At 46.3% G+C, this 19,124-nt stretch overlaps 1 protein-coding gene across 1 annotated transcript in view; it reads left to right on the forward strand.

The window, feature by feature from the left end:
* The window catches only part of GAS8 (growth arrest specific 8), a 33,899-nt gene extending 25,744 nt beyond the window's left edge, over window positions 1-8,155 (forward strand). Inside the window, exon 12 of the mRNA XM_052656441.1 lies at window positions 8,102-8,155. The gene's annotated coding sequence lies outside the window, so the exon portion shown is untranslated. The remainder of the gene's footprint in view (window positions 1-8,101) is intronic.
* Window positions 8,156-19,124: the final 10,969 nt, after the last annotated feature.

Below are 19,124 nucleotides of genomic sequence, written 5' to 3' on the forward strand. Positions count from 1 at the left end.
CCAAGAGTTTTCTTGACAGGGCACCACACTTAGAAGGCCTCCCGCAGTGTAGGTTTTAGGGCTACATAGCAACTCAGATCATGAACTCCTTATTACCAAATTCAGACTCAAATTGAAGAAAGTAGGGAAAACCGCTAGACCATTTAGGTATGACCTAAATCAAATCCCTTATGATTATACAGTGGAAGTGAGAAATAGATTTAAGGGCCTAGATCTGATAGATAGAGTGCCTGATGAACTATGGAATGAGGTTCGTGACATTGTACAGGAGACAGGGATCAAGACCATCCCCATGGAAAAGAAATGCAAAAAAGCAAAATGGCTGTCTGGGGAGGCCTTACAAATAGCTGAGAAAAGAAGAGAGGCGAAAAGCAAAGGAGAAAAGAAAAGATATAAGCATCTGAATGCAGAGTTCCGGAAAATAGCAAGAAGAGATAAGAAAGCTTTCTTCAGAGATCAATGCAAAGAAATAGAGGAAAACAACAGAATGGGAAAGACTAGAGATCTCTTCAAGAAAATTAGAGATACCAAGGGAACATTTCATGCAAAGATGGGCTCGATAAAGATCTCGATAAAGACTAGAGATCTCTTCAAGAAAATTAGAGATACCAAGGGAACATTTCATGCAGAGATGGGCTCGATAAAGGTATGGACCTAACAGAAGCAGAAGATATTAAGAAGAGGTGGCAAGAATACACAGAAGAACAAAGATCTTCACGACCCAGATAATCATGATAGTGTGATCACTAATCTAGAGCCAGACATCTTGGAATGTGAAGTCAAGTGGGCCTTAGAAAGCATCACTATGAACAAAGCTAGTGGAGGTGATGGAATTCCAGTTGAGCTGTTTCAAATCCTGAAAGATGATGCTGTGAAAGTGCTGCACTCAATAGGCCAGCAAATTGGGAAAACTCAGCAGTGGCCCCAGGACTGGAAAAGGTCAGTTTTCATTCCAATCCCAAAGAAAGGCAATGCCAAAGAATGCTCAAACTACCACATAATTGCACTCATCTCACATGCTAGTAAAGTAATGCTCAAAATTCTCCAAGCCAGGCTTCAGCAATATGTGAACCGTGAACTTCCTCATGTTCAAGCTGGTTTTAGAAAAGGCAGAGGAACCAGAGATCAAATTGCCAACATCCGCTGGATCATGGAAAAAGCAAGAGAGTTCCAGAAAAACATCTATTTCTGCTTTATTGACTATGCCAAAGCCTTTGACTGTGTGGATCACAACAAACTGTGGAAAATTCTGAAAGAGATGGGAATACCACACCACCTGACCTTCCTCCTGAGAAATCTGTATGCAGGTCAGGAAGCAACAGTTAGAACTGGACATGGACCAACAGACTGGTTCCAAATAGGAAAAGGAGTACGTCAAGGCTGTATATTGTCACCCTGCTTATTTAACTTATATGCAGAGAACATCATGAGAAACACTGGGCTGGAAGAAACACAGCTGGAATCAAGATTGCCGGGAGAAATATCAATAACCTTAGATATGCAGATGACACCACCCTTATGGCAGAAAGTGAAGAGGAACTAAAAAGCCTCTTGATGAAAGTGAAGGAGGAGAGTGAAAAAGTTGGCTTAAAGCTCAACATTCAGAAAACAAAGATCATGGCATCCGGTCCCATCACTTCATGGGAAATAGATGGGGAAACAGTGGAAACAGTGTCAGACTTTATTTTGGGGGGCTCCAAAATCACTGCAGATGGTGATTGTAGCCATGAAATTAAAAGACGCTTACTCCTTGGAAGAAAAGTTATGACCAACCTGGATAGCATATTCAAAAACAGAGACATTGCTTTGCCGACTAAGGTCTGTCTAGTCAAGGCTACGGTTTTTCCTGTGGTCATGTACGGATGTGAGAGTTGGACTGTGAAGAAGGCTGAGCACTGAAGAATTGATGCTTTTGAACTGTGGTGTTGGAGAAGACTCTTGAGAGTCCCTTGGACTGCAAGGAGATCCAACCAGTCCATTCTGAAGGAGATCAACCCTGGGATTTCTCTGGAAGGAATGATGCTAAAGCTGAAACTCCAGTACTTTGGCCACCTCATACAAAGAGTTGACTCATTGGAAAAGACTCTGATGCTGGGAGGGATTGGGGGCAGGAGGAGAAGGGGATGACAGAGGATGAGATGGCTGGATGGCATCATGGACTCGATGGACGTGAGTCTGAGTGAACTCCGGGAGTCGGTGATGGACAGGGAGGCCTGGCGTGCTGCAATTCATGGCGTCACAAAGAGTCGGACATGACTGAGCGACTGAACTGAACTGAAGCAACTAAGTGCAGAGCATGGTGGCTGAGCTGGTAGCTCTGGATCCTGCAGGCTGAATGCTGAACCCTGAATGTTGGAAGATTGTCTGGAGTCACAGGACATGCTTGCTCTCTCTGCTGAGATGATCACAATGGGGACCCAGGTTCCCCCTCCTACTTTCTAGCAGCCTTCAGACTGCAGCCACTCCCCACAGTGAGACCTGAGGAATTTGGGGAAGGAGAAGAATACCTGCTCTCTAGCAGCTATCAGACTGCAGCCAGTCTCCACCGTGAGCACAGAGGAAACTCAGGAAGTAGACAGGATACTGGCCCCAGATGGTGAAGTGTGTATCAAAAGGAATAATTTCAATGAGATGACTCTTGCATCTTCCCATACATAGAAAAGTGCTAAATTCCTTACCTTTAGATGCTGCCTCCAGTTTTGAAGTCCTAAAAGATTCTCACTGAATAAAACTTAACTCTCAACACCTAGGTTATAAATATTTTTATGTCTACACATATGACGTAGACACTTTCCAAAGAACAACAGAAGACAAATCTCAACATTCAGAACACTGGCACCAATGGTGGACACTCCCCCAAAGATGTAACTGATGGAGTAATTAGAACAATCATCACCCCTTTTTCCATAAGATTGTGGAATGGACACTGACAGTGGGGAATTGTTACAAGGAAGAACGAAATCTGACTCCATGTTTTAAATTGTTTTGTTTTTTTTTTTTAATTAAAAAAATTTTTAAGTCCTAAAATTGTTTTTAAAAAATTAAATCTTTTACTTTAAGCTTTGCTTACTGTTGGTTTGTTTACTACAAGGATACTGTCCATACGTAATGGCCTACCTCAGGAAACCCTGCCCTCTGCTTTTGTTCAGGACCTGTCCACCTGTCGATGGGCACAGGAAGGAAGAAAACGACACATCTCCTCCCGAGGCTGGCCATTCCAGGAGATATTTGCCAGATTAATGGCCTTTTTACTTTATTTCCTTGCCTCCCCAGCTCTGTGTCCTATAAAAGACACTGGCATCCAGACCCCAACAAGGTGGTTTCTTTAAGATATTAGTCTGCTATCTTCTTGGTCTGCTGGCTTTCTAAGTAAAGTCATATTCCATGCCTCAGCACCTCACCTCTGATTTATTGACCTGTTGTGCGGCAAGCAAAGCGAGTTTGGACTTGGTAATAATCCCACAGGCCTTGCAGTCAAAAAATCAAAACATAAAATGGAAGCAATATGTAACAAATTCAATAAGGACTCTAAAAATGGACCATATCAAAAAGACCTGAAGCCAAAAACCAAAAAGAACTCAATGGTTGTCTGAAATTTTTAGAAAAGGGGTTAGTACCCTCTTGCCAGTACCCCCTGAAGCCACGCTGGACAGTTAGGCCCTGTCCATTCAGGACACCTTCTCCAGACCCCAGGTGCTGCTGCCCCCAGTGCTCACCTGGATCTCAGGAGGTAGAAGAGACACAACCTATGGGTTCTCTTCTCTTGTCCAGGGGAGTGTCACACCAGCCACCCTATCTCCCTGCCCATAATAAACACACCATAAGGAGCGTCTTGTTGGTACCTGGGCCAGTGATGCTGTGAACACCTGGACTGCCTTGTCCTTGTGAGACTTGATATGAAAACAACACAGAAAGAGAATCAGCCAGGAAGGATCTGATCAGGAGTAAGTCCCTCTTCACAGGGACCCTGTGAGACCCAAGCTTGCTCTGCTCACCCTGCACCGACTTTTGGGAACTGGCCTTTGTCAGTCTCTGGGCAGGAGGTGGGAGAGACAACCTAGGCTTTCTTCTACCTCCTGAGACCCAGGTGGTCACTGGGGGCAGCAGAACCTCTACCTGGAGCCCAGAGAGGGTGTCTTGAATGGATAGGGCCTAACCATTCAGTGAGGCCAGCCCTTGTCCATACTGCACTGACCTGCTGCAGGGTCTTGGGTTCCCTGGCATCCAGCTCACCCATCGTTAACCCCAGCTTGAGGTGTCTTGGGAGCCCCTCGCTGGCAGGCACCCAGGAGTAGAAAGCTGCATACCCAGCAAGAAATAAAAATTTCCTCCTTAGTCTCCACACAATACGGAACTGTGAGCAGATGAAGCCACCTAAGAGAGGGCCAAGTTAACACTGAGGCTGAAGAGTTTCATGTTTCCTAGGCTCACAGGCACCCAGCACTTCCTGTTACCTACAGTAATCAGAGCTTCGTAGTTCTTTTTCACATTCCTATATCAGACTTTCCCCCCATTATCTCATCTCTGCCCATTCTTCCTTGGAGAAGTATATGGAAATGTCTTTGAAAGCATTTTTGGCCTAAGAAAAATAATAAAGTTCATCAGTGACTTACTAATATAAGTCAGAGTTTAGAGCTGGGCCTTTCCCTTCACTTTGGATGCAGGGAGTAGCGTGAAGCTAGTGGATGGTCTCTGTGAGACAGGGATGAATAACCCTTCCTGACTGTGTCCTGCTTAACTGAGCAAACACTGAGCCTCCTAACTCTCCCTGGACACGGAGCAATTGACGATGCTAGTGTCCTGTTCCACCCTACTCCATCCTACCGTCTCAGACAGGACCAGGCACTCCCATCCTGTGTATGTTCACAGAGTTTACTCAGTGGCACAGGCAAGCAGTCTGTGGTCCTTCAGGGACCACCTCTGTGTCCTTCCTATAGTGCTGGCTTAGAGTCCAGCTTTGCCACTCTGCCTCTCACCATGGGCTTCCACTCTGTTCTCCCAGGATCTCCCTCAGTGCTCTCCTCTGGGGACCTGTTGCGGCTCATGGCCATGGCACTGCCTCAAGGCCAAGGTTACCTGGGGAGGAAGATGCTGAGATAGCCTAGACCACTGTCCAGAGGCAACTCTGTCTTCCTTGGGTGGAGTGTCCAGGGCAGGAAGGGGTGGGGTTATTGGTGGGATGGAGGGATCCTAACCAGCTATGGCAGACCAGCCTAATGTGAACTAGATTTGGTTTCTTTGATTCCCCTACAGTGTAGCCCCTCTGAGGAAAGGCATTGGGAGTGTTGTGTCTGTGGGTGACGGAGGGAGTCCTGAGGAGACCTGGAAGGCCCTAACTGCTAGACTGGGGTCAGGTTGAAATCAGGACTCTGTTCCAGTGCCGGAGAAGGAATATTTCTCCAAAAAGCGTTTTGGGGATCTCCGCCTGGGTACTCTGGGAAAATCTGGGCACAACATGGGTTCTACATCTAAGGGACAAATTGCTTGGCTTCAGGAGATCTGGGTCACACTGGCTGAAGGAACTGGGGTTCCTCAGAAGGAAGGGATGGGAGGGATAGTCTTTTGGCTGATGTAGAATGCACAGGGTGAGAGACCTTGGGATCTTTGAGGCTGAGGAAATTTGGGATCTCTCATTAAGGGCCTTTAGGTATCCAACATGCAGGACAGTTGGGGTCTTGAGCATGACAGGATTAAGAGTTCCCAGGCTGAAGTATTCAGGGTCTCTGAGGTTAAGGAAATTTGGTCTCTCTGCAGGTGCTGTTTTTAGGGTGCCTCAGGCTGAGGGGAATTGGGGTTCCTCTAGGTATTTGGGGGTCGCAGCACTAGGGGATTCGGTGTTTCTGTGGGTAAAGGGACTTGTAGTCCCTAAGCTGACGAGACGTGAGCTCCCTTCAGGTAGGACCCGGGTTTCTCAAAGTTGACGGGATTTGGGGTTTCCCAGCCTGGAATTGGAAGACGTCAGGCTAAGAGTTTACGAGGGTTTCACAGGGCGCTTTTCCGTCTGTCCTGCAGCGCTGCCCACCCTGGTCGGGTGCGCGCTCGGAGCTGGGCGGCGTCCAGCCGAGCCTCGTCTACTCCTCCCGGGATGAGGATAAGCGAAAGGCGAGCAGCCGGCTTATACAGGCCTGTCAGGCACAAGCCTCCAATCGGCGTTGCGACCGAAGCAGTCCGGCCAATAGGAAGAGTGCCGAGCTCGCAGAAGGTCCCGCCCCACCGCTCGGGGATTGGCTGCTCTGCGTCTCGCGCGTCTGTCAGGAGGCCTCCAGGCGCGGGCGCATCTTGACAATTTTCTCTTTGCAGGCGCCGAGTCTTAGTCTTGGAGCCTGAAGTCGGCGGTGGGTCCTCAGGCAGGGTGTTTCCTTCCAGTTCCCTGAACTAGAGTCTCGCCTCCACCAGACTTGAAGTCCTGCCCTCGAACTTCCTCCCAGGCCCACCTGTGCCTTACTTTGTCAAATCCAGTTTTGGCAAGAACTGTACGTGATGAGTACTGCGTTATTCAGGGGAAAATTGTGTAATTAACTAAATTCAGATGAGACACAAGATAAATAACATATAGTCAAAGATTTAAACGCAACACATGGAATAATAAGTATATTAGGAAAAACTTGGAGGGTTTTTAACCTCAAAGTAGAAATGGTACTGATGAGTAATCTGTATATTTAATATAGGTGTAGGCTTCCCTGGTAGCTCAGACGGTAAAAAATCCTCCTGCAGTATGGGAGACCTGGGTTCGATCCTTGGGTTGGGAAGATCCCCTGGAGGAAGGCATGGCAACCCACTCCAGTATTCTTGCCTGGAGAATCCCCATGGACAGAGGATCCTGGCAGGCTACAGTTCATGGAATTGCAAAGAGTGGGACATGACTGAGCGACTAAGCACAATGTAGGTATTAAAAGGCTTCAGAAATAAGCCATAAATAAAACCTCAAAGCCCTACCAGTGTTTTCCATAAAAGGAGGCATTGAATTGGAAGATGATGGGTCCACAGAAGAGAGTTTGACACCTACTGGCTTCACAAAATAACATGGGGACACTGTTTCTGGCCCTTACTTAGCTTTGCTTGCAGAAAAATAACATGATTTCCATGTATTGGAAGCAAGACAACTGACTAGAATTATTATCAAGGGGGGCCAGGAGTGCTGGTTGGGAGTCTGGATGGAGAGATGTTACCAGAAAAGTGGGTTTGCCTCTCAGGGGTTGTTGAACCAGAAGATACAACTCAGCCAAAGCTCATTGGAAGGAAAGGTATATTTCTTGAAGAAGTATGGAGAACATCAGAGAGTTTTCCAGAGCAATGTCTCTTCAAACTACAGTTGGGGAAGCCTTAATCTATTGGAACAGACATGTTCAGGCTTCCCTGCTGGCTCAGATGGTAAAGAATCTGCCTGCAGTGCAGGAGACCTGGGTTTGATCCCTGGGTGGGGACGATCCCCTGGAGGAGGGCATGGCAACCCACTCTAGTATTCTTGCCTGGAGAATCCATGGACAGAGGAGCCTGGCAGGCTACAGTCCACAGGGTCAAAAAGAGTCAAACACAACTGAAGTGATTTAGCATGCACACTGTCTCCATAGTGGCTGTTCCCAGTTGACTTTCCAGCATCGATGGAGGAGGGTTCTCATTTCTCCACACCCTCTCCAGCCTTGGTTCTTTGTAGAATGTTTGATGGTAGCCATTCTGATCGTTGTGAGGTGATACCTCATTGTAGTTTTGATTTTGATTTCTCTAATATTTAGCAAGGTTGGCAACATTTCCTGTGGTTTTTTTTAAAGGGTATGAGTGAAACCTCTTGGAGCTGACTTCTTGAATGTCTGCCCTGTTTTTCGATGAACACTGCTAGAACATTTTTTGAGGGCAGTTGTTTACTCAATCCCATAGGCCTTCTGAATATTGTGACCATCAGCACAGCTTTTAACGTTGTTGTTATGAAAAACGGCCACAGGGTGGCAGCATTTCTTCATACCCCTTTCTTTTTTCTTTTACTTTCTCTGTAATTTCATTTTGACCTTATATTGGAATAGCGTTGATGGCCAATGCTGTGTTTGTATCAGGTGTACAGGAACTTAATTCAGCCATGCATAAACGCATATCTATTCCATTTCAGGTTCTTTTTCCCATATACAGAAGAACCTAAAAAGTACTGAGAAGCAAGTTAGAGAAGAGAATAAAAATGCAGCAAGATGTGGTGGAGGTGTTGGAAACATGGAAAGTCCAAGAAATGTAATCCTGTAGAAGCAAGACTCTACAATATTTTTACATATTTATTTATTTATTTGTCTTAGTCAGGCCTTAGTTGTGACACTCGGGATCGTCATTGCATCCCACAAAGTCTTTGATTGAGATGCACGGACTCTCTAGTGGCAGCTCGCAGGCTAGTTGCTCTGAGGCCTGTGGGATCTTAGTTCCCAGACCAGGCATCGAACCTGACCCCTGCATTACAAGGTGGATTCTTAAACCCTGGATGCTCAGGGAAGTCCCAAAGCCTCTGCAAATTTAAAGCATAGAAACTGGATTTCAGGATTCTTGGTGGGTCCATTTTGTCTAAGAAGCTGCCAGAGAACCACCCACCATCCCTATTGGCTTTGATTTTGAAACAGAGAAAAGAATCAAACAATGAAAAGCAAAGAAGACATAGGAGGGTAAACACTTTAAATTTCATGCGGAGCCTTGCCTTTCTTGTAGCTTCTTAGATGTTGTGGGTGTTCCTGAAAAGAAAGAAATTCTACTCATTGACCCCAGGTCACCTGCCTTTGTTCAGAAGAAGAGAACCCCAAAACCCACCCAAGAAGACAAAGATGAGGAACAGCCAGTAGTGATAAGAACTTAACAACCGCCTCACTGCTGCTGCTGCTGCTGCTGAGTCTCTTCAGTTGTGTCCAACTCTGTGCAACCCCATAGACGGCAGCCCACCAGGCTCAGCCGTCCCTGGGATAAGCCCAAAGTCCTGGTGAGGAGAACTATGGAAATAGGCCCTTTCTCTTTTGATTCAAAAAATTCACTTACAGAAGGAGAAGAAAATAAAACAACTGCAGAAAGGGGAGGTGCCCAACTTCTAGGCACTTCCTTTGCTTCATTTTAACACCATTAACCTGCAGGAGAAGATGAAGAACACAACCCAGGCTGAACCTTCTACTTGGAGCCTGGCAGAAGAGGTGCTTGAAGGCACAGACTTTGGTTCTCTCCGTGCCCCGGTGACAAGGAAGGCTCCTCCTGGTGTGAAGGAGAGAGCAGCTCTGGTTCCCAGATGGTATCTGCAGCCGAGTCTAGCAGTGGAATTGACTGGAGAATTTGGGTGGTACCCATATAGTCAAGGGCTGCTCACTTGCAGTAATTTGTGTGGCTTCCATCCTCCTCCTCTGTTTTATAAGTGTCAAAATATATAGTAATTTATTCACTTAAAGTGTAATTTTTACTGCTTTTATTCTTTACTTTTTATATTTAAATCTAAAAATAAAGATATTTGATTTCGTTTATAGTTCATGTCTGATTCTTTCTCGTCTCTGTGGAAAATGAATTTGGAGTTAAGGGGCCCTTTGCTATGAGGGGGGAGCCTCGTTAACTGCCTGATGAATAAGGGACTTGACTGATGAGTTCCTCACCGAGGCTGTCTGCAGGCTTCTGGTGGAGCTGCTGTTCAGGCACCTTCTTCCCTTGTTAGTGCTGACAATGAGGGAACGCTGAGCAGTTCAGTTCAGTTCAGTTCAGTCGCTCAGTTGTGTCCGACTCTTTGCGACCCCATGAATCGCAGCACGCCAGGCCTCCCTGTTCATCACCATCTCCCGGAGTTCACTCAAACTCATGTCCATCGAGTCAGTGATGCCATCCAGCCATCTCATCCTCGGTCGTCCCCTTCTCCTCCTGCCCTCAATCCCTCCCAGCATCAGAGTCTTTTCCAGTGAGTCAACTCTTCTCATGAGGTAGCCAAAGTACTGGAATTTCAGCTTTAGCATCATTCCTTCCAAAGAAATCCCAGGGTTGATCTCCTTCAGAATGGACTGGTTGGATCTCCTTGCAGTCCAAGGACTCTCAAGAGTTTTCTCCAACACCACAGTTCAAAAGCATCAATTCTTCAGCGCTCAGCCTTCTTCACAGTCCAACTCTCACATCCGTACATAACCACAAGAAAAACCTTAGCCTTGACTAGACGGACCTTAGTCGGCAAAGTAATGTCTCTGTTTTTGAATATGCTATCTAGGTTGGTCATAACTTTTCTTCCAAGGAGTAAGCGTCTTTTAATTTCATGGCTGCAGTCACCATCTGCAGTGATTTTGGAGCCCAGAAAAATAAAGTCTGACACTGTTTCCACTGTTTCCCCATCTATTTCCCATGAAGTGATGGGACCAGATGCCATGATCTTAGTTTTCTGAATGCTGAGCCTCAAGCCAATATTTTCACTCTCTTCTTTCACTTTCATCAAGAGGCTTTTTAGTTCCTCTTCACTTTCTGCCATAACGGTGGTGTCATCTGCATATCTGAGATTATTGATATTTCTCCTGGCAATCTTGATTCCAGCTTGCGTTTCTTCCAGTCCAGCGTTTCTCATAATGTACTCTGCATATAAGTTAAATAAGCAGGGTGACAATATACAGCCTTGACGTACTCCTTTTCCTATTTGGAACCAGTCTGTTGTTCCATGTCCAGTTCTAACTGTTGCTTCCTGACCTGCATACAGATTTCTCAAGAGGCAGATCAGGTGCTCTGGTATTCCCATCTCTTTCAGGATTTTCCACAGTTTGTTGTGATCCACACAGTCAAAGGCTTTGGCATAGTCAATAAAGCAGAAATAGATGTTTTTCTGGAACTCTCTTGCTTTTTCCATGATCCAGTGGATGTTGGCAATTTGATCTCTGGTTCCTCTGCCTTTTCTAAAACCAGCTTGAACATCAGGAAGTTCACAGTTCACGTATTGCTGAAGCCTGGCTTGGAGAATTTTGAGCATTACTTTACTAGCATGTGAGATGAGTGCAATTGTGCGGTAGTTTGAGCATTCTTTGGCATTGTTCTTCTTTGGGATTGGAATGAAAACTGACTTTTTCCAGTCCTGGGGCCACTGCTGAGTTTTCCCAATTTGCTGGCCTATTGAGTGCAGCACTTTCACAACATCATCTTTCAGGATTTGAAACAGCTCAACTGGAATGCCATCACCTCCACTAGCTTTGTTCGTAGTGATGCTTTCTAAGGCCCACTTGACTTCACTTTCCAAGATGTCTGGCTCTAGATTAGTGATCACATCATCATGATTATCTGGGTCTTGAAGATCTTTTTTGTACAGTTCTTCCGTGTATTCTTGCCACCTCTTCAGGACATGTTTTTAGTCCTCCTGTGACCTAGGCTGGAATCAATATGTTTGTCTTACTAAAAATTAAAAAAAAAGACAGTTCCATACTCCTCTCCACAGTGATTCTTAGCCTTTACATCTCATCAGCACCGTAGGTATTCTCTTTCCTCTGTATCTTCTCCACCATTTACCTTTGTAGACTGAGGATGGCCTTTCAAACAGGTGCAGAGTGTTCCCTCGCTGTGGTTTTGATTTGCCTATCTCTAACGATGTGCATCTCATTTTCATGGATTTTTATTTTAACTAGTGTGTGTGAAATTGACTGTGGAAACTTTCTTCTTCACAATCTGCCCAGTTTTTATTTATTTTCAATTAGTTCAGTTCAGTTGCTCAGTCGTGTCTGACACTCTTTTTGATCCCATGACTTGCAGCACGCCAGGCCTCCCTGTCCATCACCAACTCCTGGAGTTCACTCAGACTCATGTCCATCGAGTCAGTGATGCCATCCGGCCATCTCATCCTCTTTGTCCCCTTCTCTCCCTGCCCCCAATCCCTCCCAGCATCAGAGTCTTTTCCAGTGAGTCAACTCTTCGCATGAGGTGGCCGAAGTATTGGAGTTTCAGCTTTAGCATTAGTCCTTCCAAAGAACACCCAGGACTGATCTCCTTTAGGATGGACTGGTTGGATCTCCTTGCAGTCCAAGGGACTCTCAAGAGTCTTCTCCAACACCACAGCTCAAAAGCATCAATTCTTTGGTGCTCAGCTTTCTTCACAGTCCAACTCTCACATCCATACATGACCACTGGAAAAACCACAGCCTTGACTAGATGGGCCTTTGTTGGCAAAGTAATGTCTCTGCTTTATGCTAGGTTCAATTAGTTACCCATGGAAATTTTTAAAGTGCTGGTATCATTTAGAGCCCAGCAGTCCTTGTGAATATGAAGTGTTTGTAAGTGTGGCAGTGAAATAAGAAGTAGTTTTCTTTTTCTCTTTTGCCTTTTGAGTCCTTCTCTGCTTTACCTGTTCCTGATCTACAGCCTGCATTGATAACTAAGTTTCCTTCTTTACAGGAGACTAATCTGTTACGTAAGCTATAGCCTGCACCTGTGCGTGTGCGTGTGCGTGTCTGTTAGTCGCTCAGTTGTGTCTGATTCTTTGTGATCCCATGGACTGTAGCTCACCAGGCTCCTCTGTCCATGAAATTCTTGAGGTAAGAATACTGGAGTGGGTTGCCGTACCCTTCTCCAGGGATGCCCCACACCTATCGCCCTCTAACTCTGCATGAGCCATACTTTGCATCTATTATCTTTTAATTTCATGCTAGTCACATCCTTAAGTGATGCTTAACTTTACGTTATTCTCTCTGCAAACCTTCCCTTGTCATGTGTTTGTCCCTCTTTTTGCATTATGGAAAGAAAGACACAGTGCAATCCACAAAAGGCAATGAGTCCAACTCCTGGGACTGCCTGCCAGACCCAAGTTATTGGGCTCGCTGACACCAGCCTGTTGACTGTTTTGAAACAATGCAAAAAGAAAGAATACGGGATCCTTACATGTGTGCTCTTTATCTCCAGCCTCTGACTATGAGCCCTAGCTGTGTGATCCGCTTGACTCCCTACTGGGGGAGACACAGTTCTTGAGCATAAGCCTCCTGTGTTCTCTCCTCTGCCAGCTTGAGGATTAAAGCCATCTTTCTATTTCCTCCAAAAAACATTCATTTCCAGAAAGGTATAAGGTTCCCATATTCTTGTTCCTTTTTGCATTGTTTGAAAACAGTCAATAGGTTAATCGTCTGAAAAGAAGGAAACTTAGTTATCAATGCAGACTGGAGATCAGGAACCGCTAATGTAAAGCAGGAACCAAAAGGCCAAAGAGAAAAACCTTTTTTTTATTTCACTGTGGCATAAGCAATAGCTTTCAAGTTTCTGTTGTGGGAAATGGCCACAAGGAGACAGGATTTCTTCATGCCTTACTCCTGTTGCTACAGTAACCAGAACCTTAGGGTTACTCCCACACGCATGCCAGAAGCCTGTGTCTCATTAATCCTTTTTTGTTTGTTTGTTTTATAAACTTCATGTTTACTTCTTTTGGAGGATAGCTGACTTACAATGTTGTGTTTGTAGGTGGAGAGATTCTTCATCAGTTACCCAATACACATTGATTCATCTTTGCTTTTATCACATACATGTTATTATAGAGTGTGTAGTACAGCACCTTTTCTAAAGTAGGTCTGTGTTGATTCTATATTCTATATGTATTTCTGAGTATACATTAATCCCAACCTCCTAATTTATCCCTTCCACCCACAACTCGCCTTCGTTAACCATGCTTGTTTCCTAAGACTGTGCGTGTATTTCACTTTTATAAAATAGCTCATTGGTATCAGTTTCTCCTTCTGACGTACTTCACTTACTATGGTTGTTCTAGATTAATCTATGATTGTTCTAGCTTATCCCTGCAAATGGCATTTTTTTCATGGCTGAATCACATTCCATTCTATGCATATATGACTTCTTTATTCATTCATCTGTCCGTGTACATTTTGGTTACTTCCGTATCTCAGCTATTGTATATGCTGCTGCAGGGCATGCTCGTGTGTGTGTGTGTGTGTGTGTGTGTGTGTGTGTGTGTGTGTGTGGTTGCTGCTCAGGCGCTACTTCTATCTTGCAAAACCGAGACAGTCCCCACAAGACACTCAGTCCCCTTTTACCTCCCTCAGCCTCTGGCACCCACCATTCTGCTTTCTGTGAATATGGAGCCGGCTGCCCTAGGGCCTTGTATGAGTGGACTCAAACATCATCTGTTCTTTTGTTTCTGGTTTCTGTCACTGAGCATAATGCCCTAGGGTTCATGACTGTGTCAGAACTGCCTTCCTTTCAGGCTGGACAACATTTATTGTGAGGATGGACCATAGTCTGCGTGTCCATTCTTCTGTTGAGGGACACAGGGAATATCTACAGTCATCTCTCACATCTTGTAATATTTGTGGAATAACTTCAGAAAGTCCCATGATGAAAGTCCCCAGAAAGTCACTCACCATTAACTACTTTGTCAACTTTTTTAATTTGAAACCCATCAAAGCTCAGAAGAAGGGAAGAATGCATGTGAGCTTCACTTGTGTTTAGGAATGGACGCCTTAGGGTATTCATTTTTTCCCCCGTGTGTGTGCTGTGCGTGTGCGTGCGCCTGTTTGCGGACATGTGCTGTTTGTGTGCATGGTGTAGGCGCATTATGTGTGCGGCATGGGCGTGTGTGCTTGTGTGGTAATGGATCATGGGCTGGGGGCTTGGGGCCCGAGGTGGGCAGGTGGGCGCAAGTGGGAGCTCCCTGTGGGTTCTCTGCTCTGATGGCGTCTATGCCCCACCTCTGCCTGCGTTCTCCACTTGGATGCAGCGCGGTGCCCTGTGGGCATCAACCGTGCACGAAGTCACTTGACTGTGAGTCTAGGAGGTGTCAAGCTCCCTACCCCACCACCCTGGCGAAGAAGCAGGACTTGAGCGCTCTCCATCCCTAACTGACCATCGGGATGGACAGACCCGCTCTCCCCGCCGGACCCTGCAGGACTGTCCTTCTTGGGAGACCAAGGCAGCGCCTCCTGCTGGAACCCTGGGACGCTGCAGCCGGGCCACTTCCGATCTGTCCTGCCGCGCTCCAGGAGGTTCCTGGCTCTCCCCTGGGCCCTGACCACCACGTGGCCACAGAACCTGGTCACAGTTTTGTTTTGCTCCTTGAAATGTTTAGCGACAAAGCTTTTGTTCCGTTTCCTGATGTGGGTGATGTGTGGAGCCCAGTGACGATTTCTTCTCCAAGAAAAGTGCATCCTCGTTCTCACATGTGGGTGAGCCCCCTGTCCAACGATGAGTGACCCCAAGTGTGTGACCTGTGCCTTCTGGCACAGCCCTAAGCTGCTTTGAACCTGACCAAGTTCTGTCTACATGGTAGATTCAGACCTCTGCAAGTCCCGTCTACACTGATTATGTTTAGATGAGACCGTGTGCTTCTACACTGAGAACATTTTCACCTGACTGGGTTCTCTGTGCAGTAGGACGTGGAGACCTGGGTAGAGACCTGGCCTGGCCTCTGTCCTGGAAAACTCTGTGCCTGCGTCTGAATGTCAGCGCTCAGATGCCTGGGGTCTGGAGCAGAGGTGGGTTTCTCTGGGTAACCGTGGGGCTCCATGGCCCTCCCAGGGGTCAGTGCTGAGGTGCGGCTCTTAGTCTTTCCCTCTGGTGAGTTCACCTCCCCTGGGGGTCACTGAGACACCCCAGGTAGACTACCTGGTTGTTGATGTTCAGTCTCTAAGTCGTGTCCAACTATTTGTGACCACATGGACTGCAGCGCACCAGGCTTCCCTGTCCTCCACTATCTCCTGGTGTTTGCTCAAACCCATGTCCATCGAGTTGGTGATGCCATCCAGCCATCTCATCCTCTGTCATCTCCTTCTCCTGCCTTCAATCTTTCCCAGCATCAGCATCTTTTCAAATGAGTCAGTTTTCCCCATCAGGTGGTCAAAGTATTGGAGCTTCAGCTTCAGCGTCAGTCTGTCCAATGAATATTCACAGTTGATTTCCTTTAGGATTGATGGGTTTGATCTCCTTGCAGTCCAAGGGACTCTCAACAGTCTTCTCCAGCACTGCAGTTTGAAAGCATCAGTTCTTCGGTGCTCAGCCTTCTTTATGGTCCAACTCTCACATCCATACGTGACTACTGGACAAACCATAGCTTTGACCATATGGACCTGGCTTGGTTACACATTGGGGGCCTGCCGACCACAGCCATGGTGTCCTGACCAAGTGAACATGTGACCCCAGGTTGGGGGGTCTGAGGACTGTGTGAGTCTCACCCCATCTGCATGGGTCAGAATCATATGCAGAGGGAGACCATACACTCAAAGCTAAGAAAAAGGGACAAATACATGTGAGCTTCACTTGACTTGTGTTTAGGAAATGCATTACAGTATCATTTTATACAGGCCTGTGCCTATTCCCTCTCTACCCCTGTGAGGTTCCCCATCCCTGGGGCTCCTGGAGACTCCTCAGGTGAGCTACCTGGTAATTATTCCAATTCACCAGCACGAGCATGGTGAGAAGGGAGCAGGTGTACCTGCACAGTTGATTGCAGGACACACGAATCGGGCAAAAAGCCAGTGAGCAGCAGGTGAGGTTGCTGCTGTGAGCTCCTTCCAGTAGACCGTCCATGCTCAGCAGCGACCAGACCTGCCCCTCGTCTTCTAGCACAGCGTCTGGTGTGTTTTCACAGCACCTCAGCGGGACGACAAAAGACTGGGACTGCCAGCACCAAGGTAGTGTGTTCAGCATTATCATGACAGCTGTAAAAAAAAGTTAGTATCACATAGAACCAAAGGGAAAAGAGGAGGACTTCTCTGGGACAAGTGTGGGGAAGGAGACCCACCCCACACTTCTATCTACCAAGCCAGGAGCTTATAGGAACTCACTCGTTTCCATTGCAGGGACCCAACCTGCAGAGACCTGCTGTCCTAACCAAGGGTCTTGCCACCCAGGTGCAGGGTCTGGGAGAGGTCAGCCTGGTCAGCCATTGATTTTCTCAGTCTATGAGTCTGTTTTGTGAAGACTGTGGAGACTGTGGACATGTGACCCCAGGTGCAGGGTATGGGAGGGGTCAGCCTGGAGACTGTGGACATGTGACCCCAGGTGCAGGGTGTGGGAGGGGTCAGCCTGGAGACTGTGGACATGTGACCCCAGGTGCAGGGTGTGGGAGGGGTCAGCCTGGAGACTGTGGACATGTGACCCCAGGTGCAGGGTCTGCGGATTGTGTGGGTCCCACCCCATCCACAAGGGTCTGGATCCTGTACCAAGAGACCCGCTTGTCTGCTGTTTACCTCAGTGTGTCTATTCCGCTCTGAGATTTCCAGCATCTGAACTGAGGGTGTTGCCCAGATTAACCTGTGGTCCTTTTACGCCTCTTCATGTTGTCACATTCACATGAGGTCAGGCACCCCTGAGTGAGGTGCTGCTCTGCACTCCACTGGCTTTCTTTGATACTAATGTGCCACATTGATATCGTATATCTGATTCACACGGTCACCACTGTCTGGTCTCCTCTAGACCGAGTTCATGTAACTTAATGTGTAATTGATTGTTACTTTGTATTGGGGGTAGAGTTGATTTCCAGTGTTTTGTTTTAGATGCACATGAACTTGATTCAGTTACACACAGATGTATACCTATTCTTTTTCTGTTTTTTTTCCCCCTCATATAGGCTATTACAGTGTGTTCAGTAGAGTCCTCAGTTCTATTCAGTAGGTCCTTTTTTGTTATCAACTTGATGTATATTAGTGTGTATATTTTTGTCCCAAACTCTTAATTTATCTGTCCTTTCTAACTTTCCTTTGATAGTTACAGTTTGCTTTTCTCAGTCTGTGAGTCTGTTTCTATTTTGTGAATTAGTTCTTTGGTCTGAACTTACAGATTTCCCCCTGTATGTGATATCTTAGGATATTTGTCTTTTCTCTCTGAAAAGGATCTGTAGTATGATACTTTCCTGGTCTATCCAGGCTGCTGCCAGTATCATTATTTCGTTCTGTTTCGTGGCTGAGCAGCATTCCAGTGTATAGATGTACCACGGAGTCTTCATTTTTCAGGCAATGGACATCTTGGCTGTTGTAATAGGGCTGTCCTGAAAATCAAGGAGCACACGTCATTTTAAATGGTGATTTTCTCTGGACCTAAGCTGGTGAATGGGATTGCAGGATCATATGATACCTTGATGTTTAGCGTTTCAAGGAAACTCCATACTGTTTTCTACCATTTACATCCCACCAGGACTGTGGGAGGATTTTATTTTCTGTACCTTCTCTGCAGTAATTATTCTCTGTCGCTCTTTCCGATGATGGCTATTGTGACCAGTGCGAGGTGAGACCTCATAGTTTTGTTTGGCATTGATCTAATAATTACTGATGTGGACTATCTTTCCATGTGATTTTATTATTATTTTACATCTTGTGAGAACAACTGACCTCTTCAATCTGGCTTCTTTAAAGTTGGCCCTGTTTGGAATATTTTTCTGATGATTTACCCCAGGACATTTCTTGAGAGCAGGTGTCATTTACAGCCCTCTCAGACTTGTCACTCTTATGAGCCCTTTAGCATCTGTTTTCAGTTCAGTTAAGTTCAGTCGCTCAGTCATGTCTGACTCTTCGTGACCCCATGAACCATAGCACGCCAGGCCTCCCTGTCCATCACCAACTCCCAGAGTTCACTCAAACTCATGTCCATCGAGTGGGTGATGCCATCCAGCCATCTCATCCTCTGTCGTCCCCTTCTCCTCCTGCCCCCAATCCCTCCCAGCATCAGCGTCTTTTCCAATGAGTCAACTCTTCGCATGAGGTGGCCAAAGTATTGGAGTTTCAGCTTCAGCGTTAGTCCTTCCAATGAACACCCAGGACTGATCTCCTTCAGGATGGACTGGTTGGACCTCCTTTCAGTCCAAGGGACTCTCAGGAGTCTTCTCCAACACCACAGTTCAAAAGCATCAATTCTTGGGCACTCAGCTTTCTTCACAGTCCAACTCTCACATCCATACATGACTATTGGAAAAACCATAGCCTTGATTAGACGAATCTTTGTTGGCAAAGTAATGTCTCTGCTTTTCAATATACTATCTAGGTTGGTCATAACTTTCCTTCCAAGGAGTAAGCATCTTTTAATTTCATGGCTGCAGTCACCATCTGCAGTGATTTTGGAGCCCCCCAAAATAAGGTCTGACACTGTTTCCACTGTGTCCCCATCTATTTGCCATGAAGTGATGGGACCAGATGCCATGATCTTAGTTTTCTCAATGTTCAGCTTTAAGCCAACATTTTCACTCT

This window comes from Budorcas taxicolor, chromosome 18, assembly GCF_023091745.1.
Source record: "Budorcas taxicolor isolate Tak-1 chromosome 18, Takin1.1, whole genome shotgun sequence".
Lineage (NCBI taxonomy): Eukaryota > Metazoa > Chordata > Mammalia > Artiodactyla > Bovidae > Budorcas > Budorcas taxicolor.